General features: G+C 52.7%; 1 pseudogene; it reads right to left on the bottom strand.

Moving 5' to 3' along the window:
- Positions 1 to 7447: 7447 nt before the first annotated feature.
- LOC109759931 (serine/threonine-protein phosphatase 7 long form homolog) lies at positions 7448 to 8856 on the bottom strand (annotated as a pseudogene).
- Between the last annotated feature and the right edge of the window lie 11549 nt (positions 8857 to 20405).

Genomic DNA, 20405 nt, shown 5'->3' with positions numbered 1-20405 from the left:
CACGGACGGCGCCGCCGCCGGCACCTGGAGGGGGGAAACGGATGCGTCGGGTCTACACGGAGGGGATCTTGCTGTGGTTCTGGCCCGGATGTTGCTCCAAAGTGTTCCTATGGGCTGACCTAACACAACAGGGTGGAGAGTTCCACTGGTCAGAGCCCGTCCGTGCAAAGTCAAAGGGCTAGATCCCGTGGTCAAACGCTACAGGGTTAGGCGGGACGGGGGCCCTAGGGGGGTAGCAATGCCACCGGAGCGTCGCACCAGGACCTCATTCATGCCGTACGGTGTGGTGGCATGTCCGAAGAGGCGGCACGCGTCTCCGGGGTGTGCCCCCCTCACGGACGGCGATGACACGGTAGTAGACGTTCTGCGGTAACGATGCGGCATGAATATTATTAAATACTCGGAGCGCGATAAAATCATGAGTTTTTTACACGACGTGGGCACATGTGCTATAGGACTGATGGTAATTTTTCATAATTTTTGGTGATTGAGAAGTATCTGAACACTTCCCTCGACGCGGATTGCTCTTCGCGTGTCTACGACTGTTGCCGGCGGCCTCCAGGGGCTAGCATGCCGCCAAATCTTGCGTAGGCGGCCTCTCACAAGTCTGGAAGTGTTGTGGCGGTTGCAAACGCCCGGTACGCGTCTCCGGGGTGTGGCCCCCCTCACGGACGGCGCCGCCGCCGGCACCTGGAGGGGGGAAACGGACGCGTTGGGTCTACACGGAGGGGATCTTGCTATGGGTCTGGCCCGGATGTTGCTCCAAAGTGTTCCTATGGGCTGACCTAACACAACCGGGTGGAGAGTTCCACTGGTCAAAGCCCGTCCGTGCAAAGTCAAAGGGCTAGATCCCGTGGTCAAACGCTACAGGGTTAGGCGGGAGGGGAGCCCTGGGGGTAACAATGCCACCGAATCGTCGCACCGGGACCTCATACATGCCGTACGTTGTGGTGGCATGTCCGAAGAGGCGGCACGCATCTCCAGGGTGTGCCCTCCCTCACAGACGGTGCCGTCGCCGGCACCTGGAGGGGGAAACGGACGCGTCGGGTCTACACGGAGGGGATCTTGCTGTGGGTCTGGCCCGGATGTTGCTCCAAAATGTTCCTATGGGCTGACCTAACACAACCGGGTGGATAGGTCCACTGGTCAAAGCCCGTCCGTGCAAAGTCAAAGGGCTAGATCCCGTGGTCAAACGCTACAGGGTTAGGCGGCACGGGGGCCCTAGGGGGTAGCAATGCCACCGGAGGGTCGCACTGGGACCTCATACATGTCGTACGGTGTGGTGGCATGTCCGAAGAGGCGGCACGCGTCTCCAGGGTGTGCCCCCCCTCACGGACGGCAATGACACGGTAGTAGACGTTCTGCGGTAACGATGCGGCGTGAATATTATTAAATACTCGGAGCACGATACAATCATGAGTTTTTTACACTACGTGGGCACATGTGCTATAGGACTGATGGTAATTTTTCATAATTTTTGGTGATGGAGAAGTATCTGAACACTTACCTCTACGCGGATTGCTCTTTGCGTGTCTACGACTGTGGTCGGCGGCCTCCGGGGGCTAGCATGCCTCCAAATCTTGCGTAGGCGGCCTCTCACAAGTGTGGAAGTGTTGTGGCAGTTGCAAACGCCGGCACGCGTCTCCGGGGTGTGGCCCCCCTAACGGACGCACCTGCTGCCGGCACCTGGAGGGGGAAACGGACGCGTCGGGTCTACACGGAGAGAATCTTGCTGTGGGTCTGGCCCGGATGTTGCTCCAAAGTGTTCCTATGGGCTGACTAACACAACCGGGTGGAGAGTTCCACTGGTCAAAGCCCGTCCGTGCAAAGTCAAAGGGCTAGATCACGTGGTCAAACGCTACATGGTTAGGCGGGACGGGGGCCCTGGGGGTAGCAATGCCATCGGAGTGTCGCACCGGGACCTCATACATGCCGTACGGTGTGGTGGCATATCCGAAGAGGCAGCACGCGTCTCCGGGGTGTGCCCCCCTCACGGACGGCGCCGCCGCCGGCACCTGGAGGGGGGAAACGGACGCGTCGGGTCTACATGGAGGGGATCTTGTTGTGGGTCTGGCCCGGATGTTGCTCCAAAGTGTTCCTATGGGCTAACTAACACAACCGGGTGGAGAGTTCCACTGGTCAAAGCCCGTCCGTGCAAAGTCAAAGGGCTAGATCACGTGGTCAAACGCTACATGGTTAGGCGGGACGGGGGCCCTGGGGGTAGCAATGCCATCGGAGTGTCGCACCGGGACCTCATACATGCCATACGGTGTGGTGGCATATCTGAAGAGGCAGCACGCGTCTCCGGGATGTGCCCCCCTCACGGACGGCGCCGTCGCCGGCACCTGGAGGGGGGAAATGGACGCGTCGGGTCCACACGGAGGGGATCTTGCTGTGGGTCTGGCCCGGATGTTGCTCCAAAGTGTTCCTATGGGCTGACCTAACACAACCGGGTGGATAGGTCCACTGGTCAAAGCCTGTCCGTGCAAAGTCAAAGGGCTAGATCCTGTGGTCAAACGCTACAGGGTTAGGCGGGACGGGGCCCCTGGGGGGTAGCAATGCCGCCGGAGCATCGCACCGGGACCTCATACATGTCGTACGGTGTGTGGTGGCATGTCCGAAGAGGCGGCACGCGTCTCCGGGGTTTGGCCCCCTCCAAGTGATGGCGGCACTGCCTTGCGTGGAGGGGGGCCACACCGCGGAGCCCCAAGACGGGCGTCTACGCATGCCTGAACACTTTCACATATGCATCGGGACCCGTGCGATGTTTCGGTGACATAGCTACACCCCGAATTCCCTCCGTGTCGACTGTTTCCCCCCTCCGTGACACGGCGACAGCGACGTTCGTAACGGGGGGCAATCGATATACCATCGGGGTATGTTTTTTTAGATAAGGCATAATTATCTTATGGAAAAATAAAAACTAAAATAAAGTAAAAATAAAAAATAAAAATAAAATAAATGTATGCCGACGGCAAGCCGTCGGCATAGCTATGCGCACACGAAGGTGCAGTCCCACAGATCGATGGCGTGGCATGGCACACGGATCGATGACATGGCAGAGGGGCATGGGCCAGGCCGATGCCGACGGCTATGCCGTAGGCATATCTCTGCCACACAACGGCCCCCCCTCGCTCGGATCGATGACGTGTCGACGACGCGGATCGGTGATGTCAGCAACTCTATGCCGACGGCATAGCCGTCGGCATAGATATGTCGACGGCCGCCGTTACCTCCGGTCGGCGTAGGTTCAACGCCGTCAAACGGTTAGCGCTGACCGGGTAGGTGGGCCTGGGCTATGCCAACGGCCTAGGCTGTGCCGACGGGCCCTGTAGGCGTATCTCAAACGGTCCCGACGGCCTCATCTATGCCGACGGCCCCGTCGGCATAGATAGACGTATGCCGACGGCTTTTCTACGCCTACGGCCTGTCCTAGGCCGTCGGGATAGGTCTATCTATGCCGATGGGGGCCGTCGGCATAGATGAGGCCGTCGGCCTAAGCTGATTTTCTGGTAGTGATATGGGACGGTCCGGACATGCCCGGACGTGGCCGCCACGTCGGACTGGCCGAGGCTAACCCAGTTCGACCTCACATATACCCTACTTTTAGTATTCAGTGCCTCTGCATCTTCTTTCTTGCTACAACCCCCGCGTCGCCCTCCTCTGGCGACACGGGGGGCGACTCCCAGCGACACCCACCGCCCTCCCCTTCTCCTCCCTCGTCGCGCCGCCGCCTGAGGCACCACCGGCGAAGCCTGGGCGGGCTCCAGTGACGGCAGCGGCGGGGCGTTTCCCCTAGGTCTCTTCTTCCCTCTCGTCTTGGGAGCATCTAGCGGCTGGAGGAGGGCTGCAGGAGCTTCGATCTGGACTTGCGGGCACGGCGACCTAGGGGTGCGGGGCTCCGTGGCGGGCGCTGGCCGGGGGCTGGCGGCGCTTGGATGCTCCGGCGCGTGGCTAGATGCTGCGCTGGAGGTTGATTCCTCTTCCCAGATCTGGCCGGGGCCTGGTCGCGGTCGGCGGCGTCCCGGTCCGATGCGCTTCGGGCGTGCGACGGCAGGACTCGGCGGCCAGCAAGGGCTGGATCCCGGGGCGGCGGCCCCGGGACGGCGGAGGATGTGTCGGCGGCTGTGGACTCGCGATGGGCGGTGCGGCGGCCGCGGTGTTGGACGATCCGTGCACAAGAAGCTTGATGGAGGCCATTGGAACAGATGTGGGTGAAGACCTGCTAGCGGCTGCTGCCGAGGCAGGCGATGGCGGCACTATTCGGTGTCGTTCCCTTGTTGAAGGCATCGCTGTTGAGAAGTTCCAGGCCACTATTTGCTACCTCCGGAGGAAACCCTAGATCAGTAGATCGGATGACGGCGGCATTTTTGTGTCACTTCCCTCTTGTGGCGTCATTCTTGGAGGTGTGCACGGGCTCGAGGGACTAGTGGACGGATTATTTGGTGGAGTGGTGCTTCATCCTACAGATTAATGGTGGCATATCTCGGCGGCGTGGCGCAGTGGAGACTCGGCGTCCGATGTGTGGCGAGGGACTCGCGCAGGAGGGTGACGTTGTCTGGCGTCATGGTGGCGTCGATGGCAGAGAGGCCGGGCAAGGTGGATGTAGCAGTACAACACTGAAGATGGATTGGTGGCAGGTGGCTGCGGCGGCCTCATACCCGGCAGGCGTCCTGGTTGAGAAGTGTGCCGGACCGGTGGGTGCCCCATACCCGGCAGGCGTCCTGGTTGGGACCTCAGGTCTTGGATGTTAGGTTTGGTTGCGAGGTCTGTTTGGTATTAGGCCCAGACTATCAGCATCCCTTCATCAACTGGATAGGAGTAGCGACAGATGTTGCCTAGACGGTGGCTTTAGTCGTACTGTTGTATCACTTTGTAAGGTCTTGTATGAATAATTAATAAAGTGACTGCATGCATCGTCCAGATGCAGAAGCCGGGGGTCCTCCTCCTTTTCTAAAAAAAACATATACCCTACTCCAGACCAAACCATAGTCACTCTCGACTGATCCGCTTTGCTCCTGTCGACCCATCCCCTTCCCTCTCTGTCGTCCTCTTCTTACTGCCCCCATCTTTAACTCCTTTTCTTGTACATGTACTTGTCCTTAAACCTTGGCGCTGGAACAAAAAAAGTCCCATGGGGGTTAGAATTATAAAATATAACTATTGAATTGTAAGAGAATTTTGGGTGAAGAGACTGACCAAGACCGATGGCTTCGGAACCCTTGATGATCCTCAAGTGTTTGCATGAAGCAACAAACATCCTGCAGGGTAATTGATCATCAGCCGACGAAAGAAACTAAAGCGTGGACCTCGCTTAATTGCATTCTAAGCACGGGGTTGTAAATACGAGAGTAAATAAGGGGGCGCAGGAGTGAAGCAACATAGAGCTTGTTTGGGACTGCTCTGCTCCTTAAAATTCAGTTCCGCTTCAGAAAATACAGGCCAAACAGGATAGCTCCACGATATGCCGCTTCACAAAAAACTAGAATCTGGGATATAACTCTCAATTTTTTATGAAGCTCTTCAGGGATGCTAAAAAAAGTGAGCGGCTGTGTGATTGGGATTAGAGCCGATCGACGGGATAGTACACATGCAAGCAAGTCAGCAGCTGCGTGAAATATACAACTCCTGCGCCACCCGGAATATACAACGCACCTCCCTCCCCGGGGGCACTGTCTAGAAAATATGCTTCGCCGCATGTGCCTGATCGATTCCTGCTGCCGCCCTACTACGGAGAGAGAGAGATGATGATGGAATCGGGCGAGGCTTCGTTCCACGGATCAGCAAGCACGATCCATCCAAGAAACTGCATGCATGATGCCGCGAAGAATGATGAGAGACGCTGGCTGCATGCAGCCGAGGCCAACAAGTTTTACTCCGATTTTTTTATGAATAGTAATTGATAATTTTGTAATTACCGAACTGGTAAACGACCGATGAAAATTGTGGAAATAGGAAGGACGCTATGAAATGCAGCGTCCAAGGCTGGACTCCATTGTTAAGTGTGTCCACACATGGACGCTGTTATGGACGACGTCCAGCCATGTGATTCGGTTTCCTCGTTCTTTTCTCTGATACACATAAGTAACTCGTGATCTGCAAACCCTAGTACACATGCAGTCGTCGCTCCTGATCTCGCCGTGCGATTAGCAAGCTCCAGCCGCCGACATCACCAATCGATCAAGGAGTTGCGTTGTCTCACCGGCCGCTCGTCATTACGATCATCTAGACCTGCAGTTTGCGCATGTAAGTCCAGTCAAGGGAAGAGCACATCATCTAAAGGAAATTCGTTGAATCAACAGAAGCGCACATAAGCTCCTGAATATAGAACATTTGCCTTTTTGATGTACCCAATTTATTTCGTTTGTTTTCTGTAATGGGGTGACATGTGAACTCTATATACAACCAGATTTGTTTAGTGCCTTGATAAAATTACAAGTAATATTAAACAACACTACTATTGCAATAATTTACCCCATGCTTTCATTCGGCCCAGTAATCAAGTTACTGTGGCACCAACTGAAACAGATGTAGTACGATAGGACAAGTAAACTTAAGATTAAATCCTGGATTGCATTATATGAGGACTTCCACTTCCCAGTTCATATAACATAGCCTGCAACGTTTACAACCTGGTATGCCATAGAGAAAGAAATGAAAAAAAGGCTGCACTATGTTGTCCCATTCGGATTATTAATCGAAGTGAACTCCTTGATTGATATCTGGAAACATGATACGATGCCAACGGACCCACATCTTCTGTTGTCGTTCCTCCATCTTCCATTGCATCCCCGCCCATAAGGTATGTTGTGAAACCTCTCCATGAGTATATCCAATCATTAAATACATCACAGTTGCTCTGTTTTGGAGGGCTTGGTGGGTGAGCAATATCTGAAACCTCATCATCAGATGAAATATCTTCGATGTTCAGAGGTAACCTAGCCTCAGCAAGCATGCTTTGCAGCCTAGGCTCAAAGTTGAGATCCATCAAATTTTCTACACAGGACCTCAGTACATATTTTCCTTTCTTCTTGCAACCACGAGTTGTAGCACATTTGATTCCCCATGCAACATTCTTTATCTCACGTAAGCCCTGCAAAAAGTGACAAAACAAATATTAAATCAAGAGACTGTGACTGTAACGAAAAAAATACAGTGAAAGTTTTGCACACTTACAATGCGAGCCAGTGGCGGACCGCTAGGCATGTAGCCAGTCCATTCGATGCTATCTCGAGGATATGGGATAGGTTTATCGAGTCCTCCTAAGCATTGGGAATCAAAGAAAACCGTGTACATACCGTTTTGTTGGAACCAATGTCTGTAGTCAAGTAAAGTAGCTAGATCGAAGGAAATATCCTCTAGCACTACTGTTGCTTGAACTCGGTTATATTCTTCAACATAGTTGGCATGGATTTCTTCCCAATTATGTGATTTCCTTGCAGAATGCTTAATTTTTCGCAATTTGCGTACCTCTACCTCGTCACGTGGATGACATGGTGGAATTGTCTGTCTTAACCCAAATTGTCGCATCACCCTGTCTAGATAGTGAAACTCTACAATCCAAAAATGCATTAGTGGCACTCTAGCAAATCACCAATCAGCATCATCAAGTATTTTTAGAACAATTGCTCGAGCATGCCAATTAATCTCTCAGTCCAATGGATTATCTGGCAGCACATGAAAGCGTTCATGGAGTTTATCCAGATTTAAAGAGTATTGTGAATTCTTCACAGTAATGGTGTCATCGCATTTTCTCCTTTTCTTTTGCTTCATGTGTTGTTCATCTACGGGAATCCCAAGTGACCTCTCAATTAACTCAGACCATGATGCATCAGCTTTGCCAATAAAGTGGTTTACCACGGATAGGCAACCCCACAAACAACTCATGTCTTGCAGCGTAGCTGTCATTTCACCTACAGGTAAGTGAAAACTATTTGTCTCAAGGCCGCCAACGCTCGACCAATGCCGATATCAAATATTTGTTGACATTGATTTTCTTCATCATTGCAATCTGGTAAAAACCCAGGTTCTCTAAAGCTGAGCTACACAAAGGATCAAATGGGATGCCAACACGATGACACCGCACATTCAAGCAATTGTCAGGCTGTGTCAATATATAAAAGAATTAGTCTCAAGTCAACCATTAATCTAACAGACTAGATGCAAATTATAGGATGCTCACATTTTCCCAAGCTTTTGATATTTTGTGCTGGTTGTGAGGCATCCATAACAAATCACTGAAACGCCCAGCTGTATCCATTGCCAACAATGCTTCCTTCTGCCAAATTAGATGAGAAACCAGCTTAAATCAAATCCTGTATTCATAACACAATGTTTGTTTCTATCAAATTGGATGATAAACCACCTAAATCAAATTTGATTATTCAGAACAGACCACCACAACTTCAGGATTATCAAATACAGTGAAGCATTAGTCTAATTGTAAATTCATCAGCTACGAAAGGATTTCAGTTAAGTCCAATTGTGAATTAATTTAGCTGATGATTTCTCACTTCTTCCAAATTCGCATGACAGACACATATTAGGACAGGGAGATGGGTGGAGAGAGAGGACTCACGATGGCGTTCGCAGTCAGCGTCGCCGGACGCAGCGGTCGCAGTCAGCATCGCCGGATGCAGCGGCGAGCGTGGACGGGGAGACTGGGCACACCGTCCTTGGTGGGGAGGATGCAGTGGAGGAGGCCGGATTCGGACGGGAGTAGCCGCGGCGGCGAGTCGTTTTCGTGGTGGGAGAGGTGTGAGGGATTGGGGAGTGGGACTAGCGGCGAGCGGAGGGCGGCGAGGGAGGCTGCAGGAGCACCATTACCAGGTGAGGGATAGCGGCGGTGTCACCAATTTGCGGCGGCGAGGAGCTGACAGAGATTTGGGATAGCCGCTTCAGGGGGATTTGGGCTGGTCCATAACGAAACTTGGGACGCTGCTAACAATAGCGACCACATATGGATGTGGTTAGTAACAGCGGCCAGACTTGGACGCCATTAAGGACTGCGTCCTTACTATTTTCATAATTTTCGCTCGTCAATTACCAGTTTGGTAATTACAGAATTATTACTTATTATTAATAAAAAAATCGGAGTTTTACTCGCAGCCTGCATGCTGCATCCTTCTCGTACGTACTGGCACACTGCACGGACAGTTTTACTTTCAGTTTGACTAATTCACATCTAAATGTTTTTTAATAATGTCACATCTAAGCTCCCACAAATATATAATGCAGCAACAAGAAACAAAAAAATTAGGACAAAAAAATAGACCACATCTAGATGTGTCAGGAGCTTAGATGTGACATAAGTATGTCACATCTAGATGTGTGCTAGACAGACCCTTTTACTTTTCCCGGTTTTTCACCGTCTGCGGCCGGCCGGCAGGCCTGGGTAGACGTGCCCCCCTATATCAATTCGGGCGTTGAGAAAACGGCGCTGCTGTCTGGTTTTGAGAGGAAAACTGCTCCTGTTGCTGCTGGTTTTACACTCTGGCCTCTGGGTCACCGGCTTGCATGAGTAAACTGCATGGAACAAACGGCAGATGTGTCGTGTCTGAGTAGTGGGCTGCTGGCTGCGCCGACGACGCAGGGGCACGTCCGAGTGTCGCGGGCAGGCAGGCAGGCAGGGACTGAGCCCACGCACGCTAGCTGGCTCCATGTACTTACGTACACATTTCTCAAAATAAAAATGTACGTACGTACACGGTACACATGGTACGTACTATCTTGGACTTCTTCTCCCGGGAATCCGGCCAGTGGTGCTGGCAGCCACCATAGCTTTCTTTTCTCTCCTTGGTCCTGTTTGGATACTCTAACTTTAGAGTTAGATTCAAACCCTGAACTAACTCTAGCCAAAAAAATGCTAGCGTGATCATTCAACTCTACGAAGTAGGAGTGCTGTGCTATACCAGCTAGTGATACGTTCATACTAGTGGTGCTGTTTTTTTCAGGTGCGGCCGGTCAACCGAGCAAGCCAGGCAACACTTCACTTTGTGCCTGCAATTTGCAAAAATGCGACGTCACTGGGTAGCAGCAAGATTCCCAACTCTTTGGAAATCGGAGCCAGCGGGATCGCCACTAGGTAGCAGCAGATCAAGATCGGTTGTGATAGAAGTACAAGTGCGGTTGAAGGAAAGGAAGGGGGAAGAGGCCGGCCGGCCGGCCAGCTTATGTCGAGTGTAGGTGGAGCAAAGCATGGGATGGCCGAGCTGCCTGCCAGTACCCGCTGCCCCCGAGTAGACGGTCGCGTGCACGACGACACGGCTCGCACCCACCCATGCCGGCGCATGCATGCACGCTGCATGGGAACGCGCCGTGCGTGCGTGTCCGTGCAGCTCACCGTCACCCGCCCACGCCCCCGGATCTCCGTAGTCCGGCCTCCTCTAGATCCCGAGACAGGGACGACACTCAGTGACAGAGCCAGGATTGGAGTAAGCCCCGGACCTAATTCTACTTTCGCCCGGAGGGAAAAACTTAATGTTCATAAAGCTTTTAGCTACCTCAAAAGACACCCCATATAAAATATGGCTCAATTGCACGAAAAATTGAGAATTTAAACGCAATGCTTAACGATACAACAAAATAGATACGAACATGATAAAAACTACAAAGAACAATATGTGATAAAAAGAGTATCAAATCAATGGTTTGCTTCACCAGTGCCTCCTGGGTGAAGCAAAAGAGTATCAAATCAATGGAAACAAAGGAAATTAGAAACATACAAGGTGCGGCAGCGGCAGCAAGCAGTGAAACAGCAGGGATGACGCGCCACCTGGGCGAACGAAGAACATGACAGGAGGCGGCGGCCGGGAGCAGGGGCTGACGGGGTGGATGCGACGCCACTGCGGACGGCGGCGCCGCGCGAGGGCTGGAGTCTGGAGATTGATGCGACTCGGCGGCGGCAGTGCGAGCGCTGCGTTACCTCTTCTCGTGCCAGGCCAACCATGTGTGCAGCCGGTTCGGCCGGCCGTGCCGCTCCCCTGTCGCCGTCGGCACCCACTCGCTGTCGGCCGCGAGCGACGTCGGTTAATGGGATCTTTTGCCTTTTCCTTTCTCTCCTCGTCGCCGTACGTGATGATTGCTCTGGCGATCGACGCGACCGGGACGGGTTAGTGCGCGCGCGCGCGCCCGCGGTGAGCGTGAAGCTAGCGTGATGCATGTTGATACGGATCCGACATCGAGCACTACGTACGCGCGCGATCCATCGACCTACTACGCGCTGGCTAGCTATAGCTGCTGCTTTACAGTTTAGCCGTGTGGCCGTCGCGCTCGAAAGTTGGTGCGTGCGTGCGTGTTGTTCACCACGTAGTCGTGGTGGTCTGGGTCGAGGTGCCCATCGAGTGTACGTGTCGACACTGGAACAGAGCAGAACGGCCCTTACGTACCTTAGCCTCGTCAACAAGTTATATATAGGTCTCCTGTTTTCCCTTGCCAGTTTGGATGTGCGATCGTCCGAGAGTAGTTATGGTGCCATTGCCATGAACGGGTCCTCTATTTCTACCAAAAAGAACCTGCGCGTTCTGATTCTATCTAGCTTGTGCACGAGGGCCAGCGAGAGGAATCGACCGTTGATCGAAGCTAACCACACGTGTCATGCCGCAAACAGAGTCGATCTAAACTCGCAGCAAATGCCTGGCCGACACATTCATGATACCAACTTAGCAGCAGGCATGGAGGCGTGCAGCCAGACTGGCGAGACATACATGATCGTACAGCTAGCTAGCTAGCTAACCAGAGCTTGGAGAAGGCACGAGAAGAAGCATGCATGCACTGCACTGCACCATCAGAGGCCGGGGGACCGCCGGCGACCGCGATCGACCCCGACGCGCAACCGCACGCTACGTGCGTGCAATGCAGGTACGGTGGCGCTGCTGTTACACCGCTTGCCTAGCCTAGCCTAGCCCAGCCCAGCAAGCGCACATGAAAGGAATTAAAACCTCCGAGACCCCACTGCCGGTGCGTTCGATCGTCCGCCGGTACGGTGACCGGTCGACCCATGATCCATCCATCTTCATCTTCAGCGAGCGCGCACGAACGAACGCGTCGCAGTTACTCACGCATTCGAGCATGCAACGGGTAAGTTCCGGCCGATCGATCGCACGCGCGCACGGACGGACGACGGGACGATCGATCGACACCGAGACAGGTATGCCGCTCTTGGCGAGGCGGGAGGGAGACACGTCCACGTGCGCATGCATGGAGGAACAATAATCCGTGAATGATTCGCATGCAGGCCGGTCGAGATGATGGCCGGGCCGGGGCGGAGATAGATGAATGGTAGTACGTGCTTCACCTGCACGTACGGCCAACGGCATAGGCTTAAGGCTTCACCTGCACGTACGTGCTTCACCTTCACGTCCCTTGTGATCTCGTGTTCCCAGACACTCCGTTTTCCTTGGTCCGTTGGCCCATCGTGCCAAAATCATCGATCCATACAGGACAGGACCACGCTTAAGGCTTAACCACCGTATTACGTGTATTTGGGCATTTTGTTAGTCATAATCGGCTGCACGGCAGCTTACTATCTTAGCTTCTCTAAATGCCACCGGAAGACGGGATAATGGATCCAAACCATAGCTAGCTGGCTACGTAGCAACGTACTCCACGCTTTTGCTTTGCTTTGATGGAGACATATACCGTTCCTTAGCGAGCCAAAATATTCTTTTCACGTCGATCCAACGGCCGTGGATGGACACATGGTGCCCGGCTTTTGTCACGTACGTAGAGAGGTGTCTTGGATAGATAGACCGGCAAACATGACATGATGGAGCTCTGAAAGTGTGACTTTTTTCCTTTGCTTGAGATGACTTTGACAGACTTAAAGATACGGCTGCTCAGCATTGAACGGGCTTTACTGGATGGATTTGACGGCCACTATGCATGCACGGATCTGTTTTCAGACAGGTGATGCGCACATACCATGATGATTGTGTTTGGTTGCCGTATTCGTAGCTGCATTGCATAGCCTTCTCAACTCGGCCTGGCTATGCAAATGCAGCCTCAAATGCACCATCTGCAAGTTGGTTGGTTGTCTGCATGCCCTCTTGCCTGCATGGGTTGAACCACACTGCCTGGTGTTTAGTTGCCTGCATGTTAGTGGACAAACCCAAGGCATGGTGTTTGGTTGTATGCAACACCTGATGTGTGGTAACCTCTTTGGCAGCACACTTCGGCACAACCATGTACCACACATCATAAGCAGAGCAGAGCATAAACAGAGCATCAACTACTTAACAGCATAGTTCAGATAACATAGTACCACACATCATAACGATAGTTCAAACAGTTCAACGCATAAACCATAAAGCAGACTCGATAGTACTTAGGAAGGAGGTGCCCCGGCCCTAGTCCCTGGCGACGAAGGCTTCGCCGTGCTTTCCACACTTGTTGTCCACCTCAATGCCATCGTCGTCGGAGATGATGACCTTGAGGGTGTCGGGAGTCAGGAGCTTGAACGTCACCATGTAGCCAATCTTGATCTGATGAACGGCGCCGTAGGTGGCCCAACCCTGATCCAGGGTCACCCTGTCGTTCATCAGCTTCACTGTCACCCTCCAGGAGCAGCCGGTGTTGTTCCTCAGCTTGAACTCCGTCGGCACCGCGACGAAGTGCTTGGTGAAGTCCAGGGGCATGGGGATGCACTCAAGCTTCGGCGCAAGGATGATCTTGTAGAAGTGAGTTGGGCCACCCTCCTCATGGTAGTGGCCGTAGTTGCGGCGCTTGCTGCTGGGGGGCTCCTCCATGCGCTCGTCGTCGCCAACCGTTGGTGTCTTCGGTTCTTCCTCGGCAGTGGGCGGCAGCACCACCTCGGGCATTGGATGAACCGGCTGCTTGCCCTTATTTTCAACGGCCGGGAGCACCTCTGTGCACATCTCATTGCTTTCCTCGATCTGCATACAATTCATGGAGTCAGGCACAGCACCTAGTTCATGGCTTATTGAAGAGCATGTGGTTAAAACGACATGATTGTCACTCTTCGTCCTCTCCATCGCGCCTATATTTACTCACCCTGACCACCACTACTTACCCACCCCCTCTCTTCTCTCACTATCAACCTTCCTCCTCTCCATCGCCATGAGCTCCAGCTCCAGCTCCAACGCCAACCCCTTCCCTTGGGGTATGGGCTGGAGGGCCTTCTTTCTCGGGTGGTCGGCTGGTGACTGCACCAAGTTCGAGAACACCATGGAGATGTGCTCGAACTTTGGCTCAATCTGATGCAGTGCTCATGAGGGCCACTGCACACGGGTTGATTCCTAACCCAGCGAAGGGCATGATGGCAGTCGACATCATTCACTGGGCCATGAATCAGGCCGTATCCGACGACGCTAAACAGAGGAAGAGGTGGTCCAAGTACAAGAACTATTGGGCTCCTAATGACCGCCGTGCCGCAGTGTACTGGGAGACGACAATCGTGCCGGCGGCGGTCATCGGTGGGGAGCCTAAGGAGGAGGAAGAACCGGTGCAGATGCCAGTGAGGGCGCCGGAGCCAGGCCGTCGTACCTGGCAGATCAACCTCGACTCCGCCGAGGACGACGACGACCCGCCGCCCCGCACGGCGATGGACAAGAATATGAAGGCCAGCAACTCGACCCGCCGCTCTGCACGCCTCAACGGCCGCCACGGTTAGCCAGTGTCTGTTGTGTACCCCCAATCCCCCTTTACTCCATCCGCATCTACCTCTATTCCGATCTTGCATGAACTAGTATGAACTCGTATGAACTAGTATGAACTGCCATGCTTATCTACCTCTATTCCCCATTCCCCTCTCCGCCGTGGATCGAATCTACCGCCGGGTCGAATGCGAAAAAGTAGTGCATGACGAATAGAAAAGTGCTTACCAACATTGCCGCGGGCTAGGTGATGATCCGCTCGCCGGTGATGGAGTCCGGTGGTCTTCTTGCTCTCATCCGATCCGCCGCCGCCGATGAGAGTTGGGAGAGTGGGGAAGAGTGGGGAGAGGGAGCGCTGAGGGGCGGTGAGGCTAATAACTGCCGGCGCTTCGGGAAGCAACGTGGCTTCTCGAGCGTGGGCGCGCGTGTGCAGCCGCTGCCGCCCACGTGCACCGCTCGGGCCTGGCCCTGGAGAAACTGCCGATTCGAGCGTTCCCGGGGAGCCAGGCCCAGTAGGGCTTTAAGCATCGTGCCATGCAGGCCCAACAGTGTATGCAGCCAACTAAACAGGCCGTTTTCTTCCCGCGCGGGCCTGGTTGGGCCTCATGCAGGCAAACAAACACGCCCCGATATGATTCCCAGTGGACAAGGGAAGAAAATCTTATAAGACCAGGTCGTACGAAACCAAATGGGAGACCCGGTTCCTTGCCTGACACGTGGCAATACGAATCTTAAAGCAGCCCACCATTTCCCACGTTCCACGCCCTGCCTTTTCAGTTTCTAATCTGAATCATCTTCCTAACATAAACTCATCTTCGTCTTTTGCATCTTGCTGGCGGTAGCACAACAAGATGATGCAGGCTTTTACAACTAGATGAAGTTGCCTTTGTTCACACTTTTACAACTGAAGCCACACACCAAAAATTCACAGAACAACTGATTGAGTCGTCTAGCTGAACCCTAGTGTATAGGCGCATCGGAGTAACACAACAGTGGCGAGATGCTTAACCATGCAGGATGTGCAGTACGTCGGCGGTGCCGCGTGTGGTGGCGTCGAGGAGCATCGCTGTTGTTGGCGGAGACGTGGGTCATGAGCAGCGGAGTAGCGCCCATCGTCAACGAGATGCATCGGTGTGGCCGCAAGTGATGGGGCCGACAAGATCCGCCATGGCCGGTGAGAACAAGCAACTGGCCGATGCAAGAGCTCGTCGCCGGCAATGGAGATGTAGCCACGAGCATAGGAATTGCGCCCAGCATTGAAGAGAATGCCCTACTGAGTAAATAAGCAATTTTTTGACTAATTTAATCCAAAGATAAATCACTAGCATGCCATTGACAGAATTAACAACATGTTGATATTGAATCACGCGAGCACATGCTACGCTAATGGCTGATACATCTACGTATAACGCTAGCATAGGTAAAACAGAAAACAGTAGGAGCGGGATAAACGAGTTATACCCTCCAGTGGGCCATGCAGAGGCCGCGGCGGCGGTGGCAGCAGCGGCGTCCTCGGCAGCCTTCTTGTCGGCCTCGAGACGGTCGGCGTCAGACTACGACATGGTGATGATGAAGACGACACGGACGTGGAGGAAGTGGTGGATCGGAGGCGAGCAGTCGCGTAGTGGCTTCCCAAAAACCTATTCGTCCCTCTCCTGTACAGGAACCGGAGGGGCGGGGTTTCGGAGACCTGCTCTCCCGTCGACCGTGTACGCGGCGGACGGGATGGAGTCATCAGCGACAGCAGCAACAAAGGAACGATGGTGGGCGTGCGCGTGGAGCAGATGTGATCTGTTCGTGGCGGCTAGGGTTAGGAGACACCGCACACTTGCGCAGCCGCGTGGAGAGACATGGGCTCGACCCACGTCCGAGTCCGTGACAGCCCAGGATCCGACGTCTCAGATTGTGGCCAGCTGTCAGAAAACTCTCCGTTCTGACTGGCAAAAATAAGCGCGTAGGTGTGAGCTCGGCTCGGCTCGGCTCATTCCCGCAACCCGCGGCGCGTCGTGACGAGGCGTGGTGTGGCGAGGCGGGCGGTGGAGGAGTGTGCGAGTGTAACACCCTGGATTTTGCCCTTTTCTTTTTCTGATGATTTTCTTGGATTTCTTGATTTGATTTGCTTTTCTGTTGCTATGTGGTTCTGAAACTTGGGAAGATCATGTCTTCATAGGTTTTATAGTGGCTTGCTATCCTCAACATCATCCCAAGATCATATCATTTTCATCCTTGGCCCAAATCCAATATTCTTTTTCTTGGGAATATTCCTTTTTCATTAAAGGAATAACCCTTTAAACCCTAGGTTGTAAAGCAACCTATATTTTTGTCACTCCAAAAATTCCCAAATAATTCTCATATTTTTTTGGGTCATATCTTCCTCAAATATGGCAAAACCCTTCATTGACATGTTCAAAAATCATCCACCAATAATTCTTTTCCTATTCTGCCCTAAATGGCACTTTGTGAAGCAAGTGCTATTTATATTTGTTTGATTGCCTCCAAACTTTTTGGACATCTTTTCCTGTCCATATTATTGCCCCATGCCAAAATTCAACTCAATTTGGCTAGTAAATATTCATGAGCAAATTTTCAAAGTTCCTGTCTGAGGGAAGCCTTTGTGAAGGAAGTATATTCTAGACATGTCGAAATGAGATGAAACTTTGCCACATCCTTAATTTGGTCAAACCATCACTCTCCACCAAATTTGAGCTCATGTAACTCATTTATGTGAGCCCAGCTCCAAATCTTGGTTTCTGGTCAGATTTTCAGTTTGTGAAGCAACCATATTTTATATTGCTTAATTTAAGCTGAAAATTTACCATAAGAGTATCCTATCCTTACCAACTCTCTCCACCAAGTTTTGGCTCAATTCATTAATCCATTCACCCAATGCAATTTTTCCAAGATTCTGTACAGAGAGATGCTTTATGAAGCAAGTGCTAGTTCGGCTAATCCAAATGGCATGAAACTTTTTGGGCATCTTCATATCTTCAAATCATCGGGCCATGCCAAATTTGAGCTCATTCCCAGCACTTATGTGAGTGCTACTTCATCATCTCTTATTCTGGCCATTTTGGCACTTTCTACAGCAAGTGCCCTCTAAACCTCTCCTCTTAAGCTCATTTTTGGAAATCAGCATCATCTTAGTGATTGATCAAGCTGTGCCAAAGATATGAGTCTAACTCCACACATGTGAACCACAGAAGATATCAAACACCTTGCTGTTTGTTTGGTTTGTTGCTAACTGTGGTCTCATCCTGTATCCCTGTGCTCGTTTCCTTCCTTTACGGCCTTCTTTGTAGCACGCCCTATCCAGATGACATGGTTTGCCGCTAGGAGTGCACCGCTGGCGCTAGCTCACGCGGTGACCATGGGGTAGACATGCCGAACAGCGCGCTCTGGCAAGACCTCGGCACTGTGCTCGTCTGTTCCCTCATTGTCGACCTCCATCCATGTCTAGTAGCTCCCCCGTGCTCGACTGCGTCACCCTATGCCTCTGCTTCGTCCTAGTTCGCCATAAATGCGCCGCAAACGCCATGCCCGTGCCACGTCCAGCCGATGTCCTCCATTAGAGCCCGGCTTGAGCTTGCCCGTGATTCTCTAGAGTCTTCCCCGCGGCTATATAAGAGTGCCCCGACTCCTTCCGCACCTCACCATCCCCTCCCTCGCCTCATTTCATCACCGGAATCGCCACATCTCATCGTTTCCTTCTCGGACCGCCGTGACCTCGCCGGAGTTCGTCTTGTTTCCGACGAGCTCGAGCCTCCTCTCCTCCTCTAGCCACCTCCACTGCATCCCTCTCCTTCCCACGGTTCTCCCCACCCCACCAGTTCGTCGCCGGAGTCCCTCTGGCCGCGCCTCCCGGAGCTTGGTCGTCGTCGTTGTTCTCTGCCACCACCCCGACCGAGCCCTCTGGCGCTCCTCACTCCCTCTCGTCGCCACCTGCATCTCCTCCTCACTCCCGCGGCCCGCCCCACCTACTCAACCTTGACGGAGACCCCCCTGCATCGTCGCCAACCGCCGCCGCCCTATCTCCTCTGTCTCCTCTTGTCTTCGCTCGCTGCCGTCATTCCGGGCCTCCCCGGCGGCCGCTCTCCAAGGATAGAGGCGGTAGGCCGAGCCGCGCCCGCCGGTGGCCTTGCCCCGGCCGGGGATGGCCGGAGCCGGCCGGGCCCCTCGCCGCGCCACTCCCCTGCCTCTCCCCTGTTCTGCGTCGGGGAAGAAGAAGACAGGCGCACAAGGAGAGAGAGAGGACAAGTGGACCCCGCTTGTAAGTCTCTCAAGCGTTGACTCAGCCCGGGCCCGCGTGTGTTTAAGTGAAAGTGTATTCTCAGCAAATACGTTTTCACCTGTGGAAAACATACTTCGGGTCTTCTTTGGCTGGGAATGCGCTTTCCCACTGCGAAGATGTATTTCTCGTAAATGTGTTTTCTGTTTTTCCTCTCAGGGACCCGTTGGTGATAAAAATATTCACAGATTAGTCCCTCATCTTCTACACCTCATAACTCCGCGACCGTAACTCCGGTCGAGGTGAAACCAACGCCCACTTCCTCATCTCGTCGAGATCTTTCTGTTGGTATCATTTTCACTATGTGGTCCCACAGTGAAAATGACCATTTTCTCCTTGCTTCTAATCAGCCCCCTTCGAGAGAGAAAGACATCTGGCGTTTCATTCCGTGGCTTCACCTCACTTCTCCCCGGAGTCCCCGTCACCCCCAGGCAAGCCATAACATCCACTTGCATGATAGCCATGCAGTAGTCATGGTTTCTACTTGAATATTTAATAAATGTTTACCCGTTAACTGCGTGCTTGTTTACTGCTACTGTCGTTGTTTCGGTTAGGTTCATGGATTCATGTCCACCTTCATGCTATGTCCCGATGCATCTTGTTACCTTGTACTACTTGTTAGTATCAGTTTCACATTTCATGCTCGGTAATAGTAGTATATGCTGGTAGTAGTGATGTTCGTTCTGGTGCATGCTTAGTCTGTTATCCAGTACCGTTGCGGTGCATGTTCCTTTGCACGTAGTTGGTTACATGCTTACTTGTTAGCATTCTTGTTATGTTCTTGCATGATATTTGTTTCTGATGCTAGTGGTCATGCAGTGCTATGCTCATGTGTAGTGATATACTTATGCAATGCTCCTTTGGTTATATGCTTCATTGGGGTTATGCTCGATGGTCATGTTGCACCTCCATGCTTATGTTGATATCATGCTCATGCATTGTAGTTGCATCATGTTATTTTAACATGACTCAGCTTATTGCATTCAAGTTTAACCGGATAATACTGAATTTGAACAACTGTTGGCTGAGTCATGGTGCCACCAAATCGAGCTGACCAGTGCAGCCGCATTTGCCTTTATGGGAAGACCCTAATGCGGTCTATTGTCATGCATCTCGCCGGTGCCTCCAACGAGGGAAGGTTATGGGCGCGCGCTACCCTGATCAGGTAGGCGGACATAAGCCTTGTGAGCCCGAGTTTGGTTATGTGCACATGTCCCCGTTTGGGACCGTTTATTGTTTTGCCACGACGGTGGCCGTTGGATGTCATGGGTTGACATCGGGGCCACCCAGGACTTACCCCAAAGGGGAGTTGGTCGGAGTGGCTGGGAGAGTGTGATGGCAATAGATCGATTTTGTCGGAACACCGTTGGTCCACCCGAATGGGAGCGCGAGGCCATGGGTTCCGTGGTGTGGGTATGATACGTCTCCAACGTATCTATAATTTTTTATTGCTTCATGCTATATTATATTCTGTTTTGGATGATTAATGGGCTTTGTATACACTTCTA

The sequence above is a fragment of the Aegilops tauschii genome, chromosome 5 (genome assembly GCF_002575655.3).
Source record: "Aegilops tauschii subsp. strangulata cultivar AL8/78 chromosome 5, Aet v6.0, whole genome shotgun sequence".
Taxonomy (NCBI): Eukaryota; Viridiplantae; Streptophyta; class Magnoliopsida; order Poales; family Poaceae; genus Aegilops; species Aegilops tauschii.
This window is presented reverse-complemented; position numbering and strand designations above follow the sequence as displayed.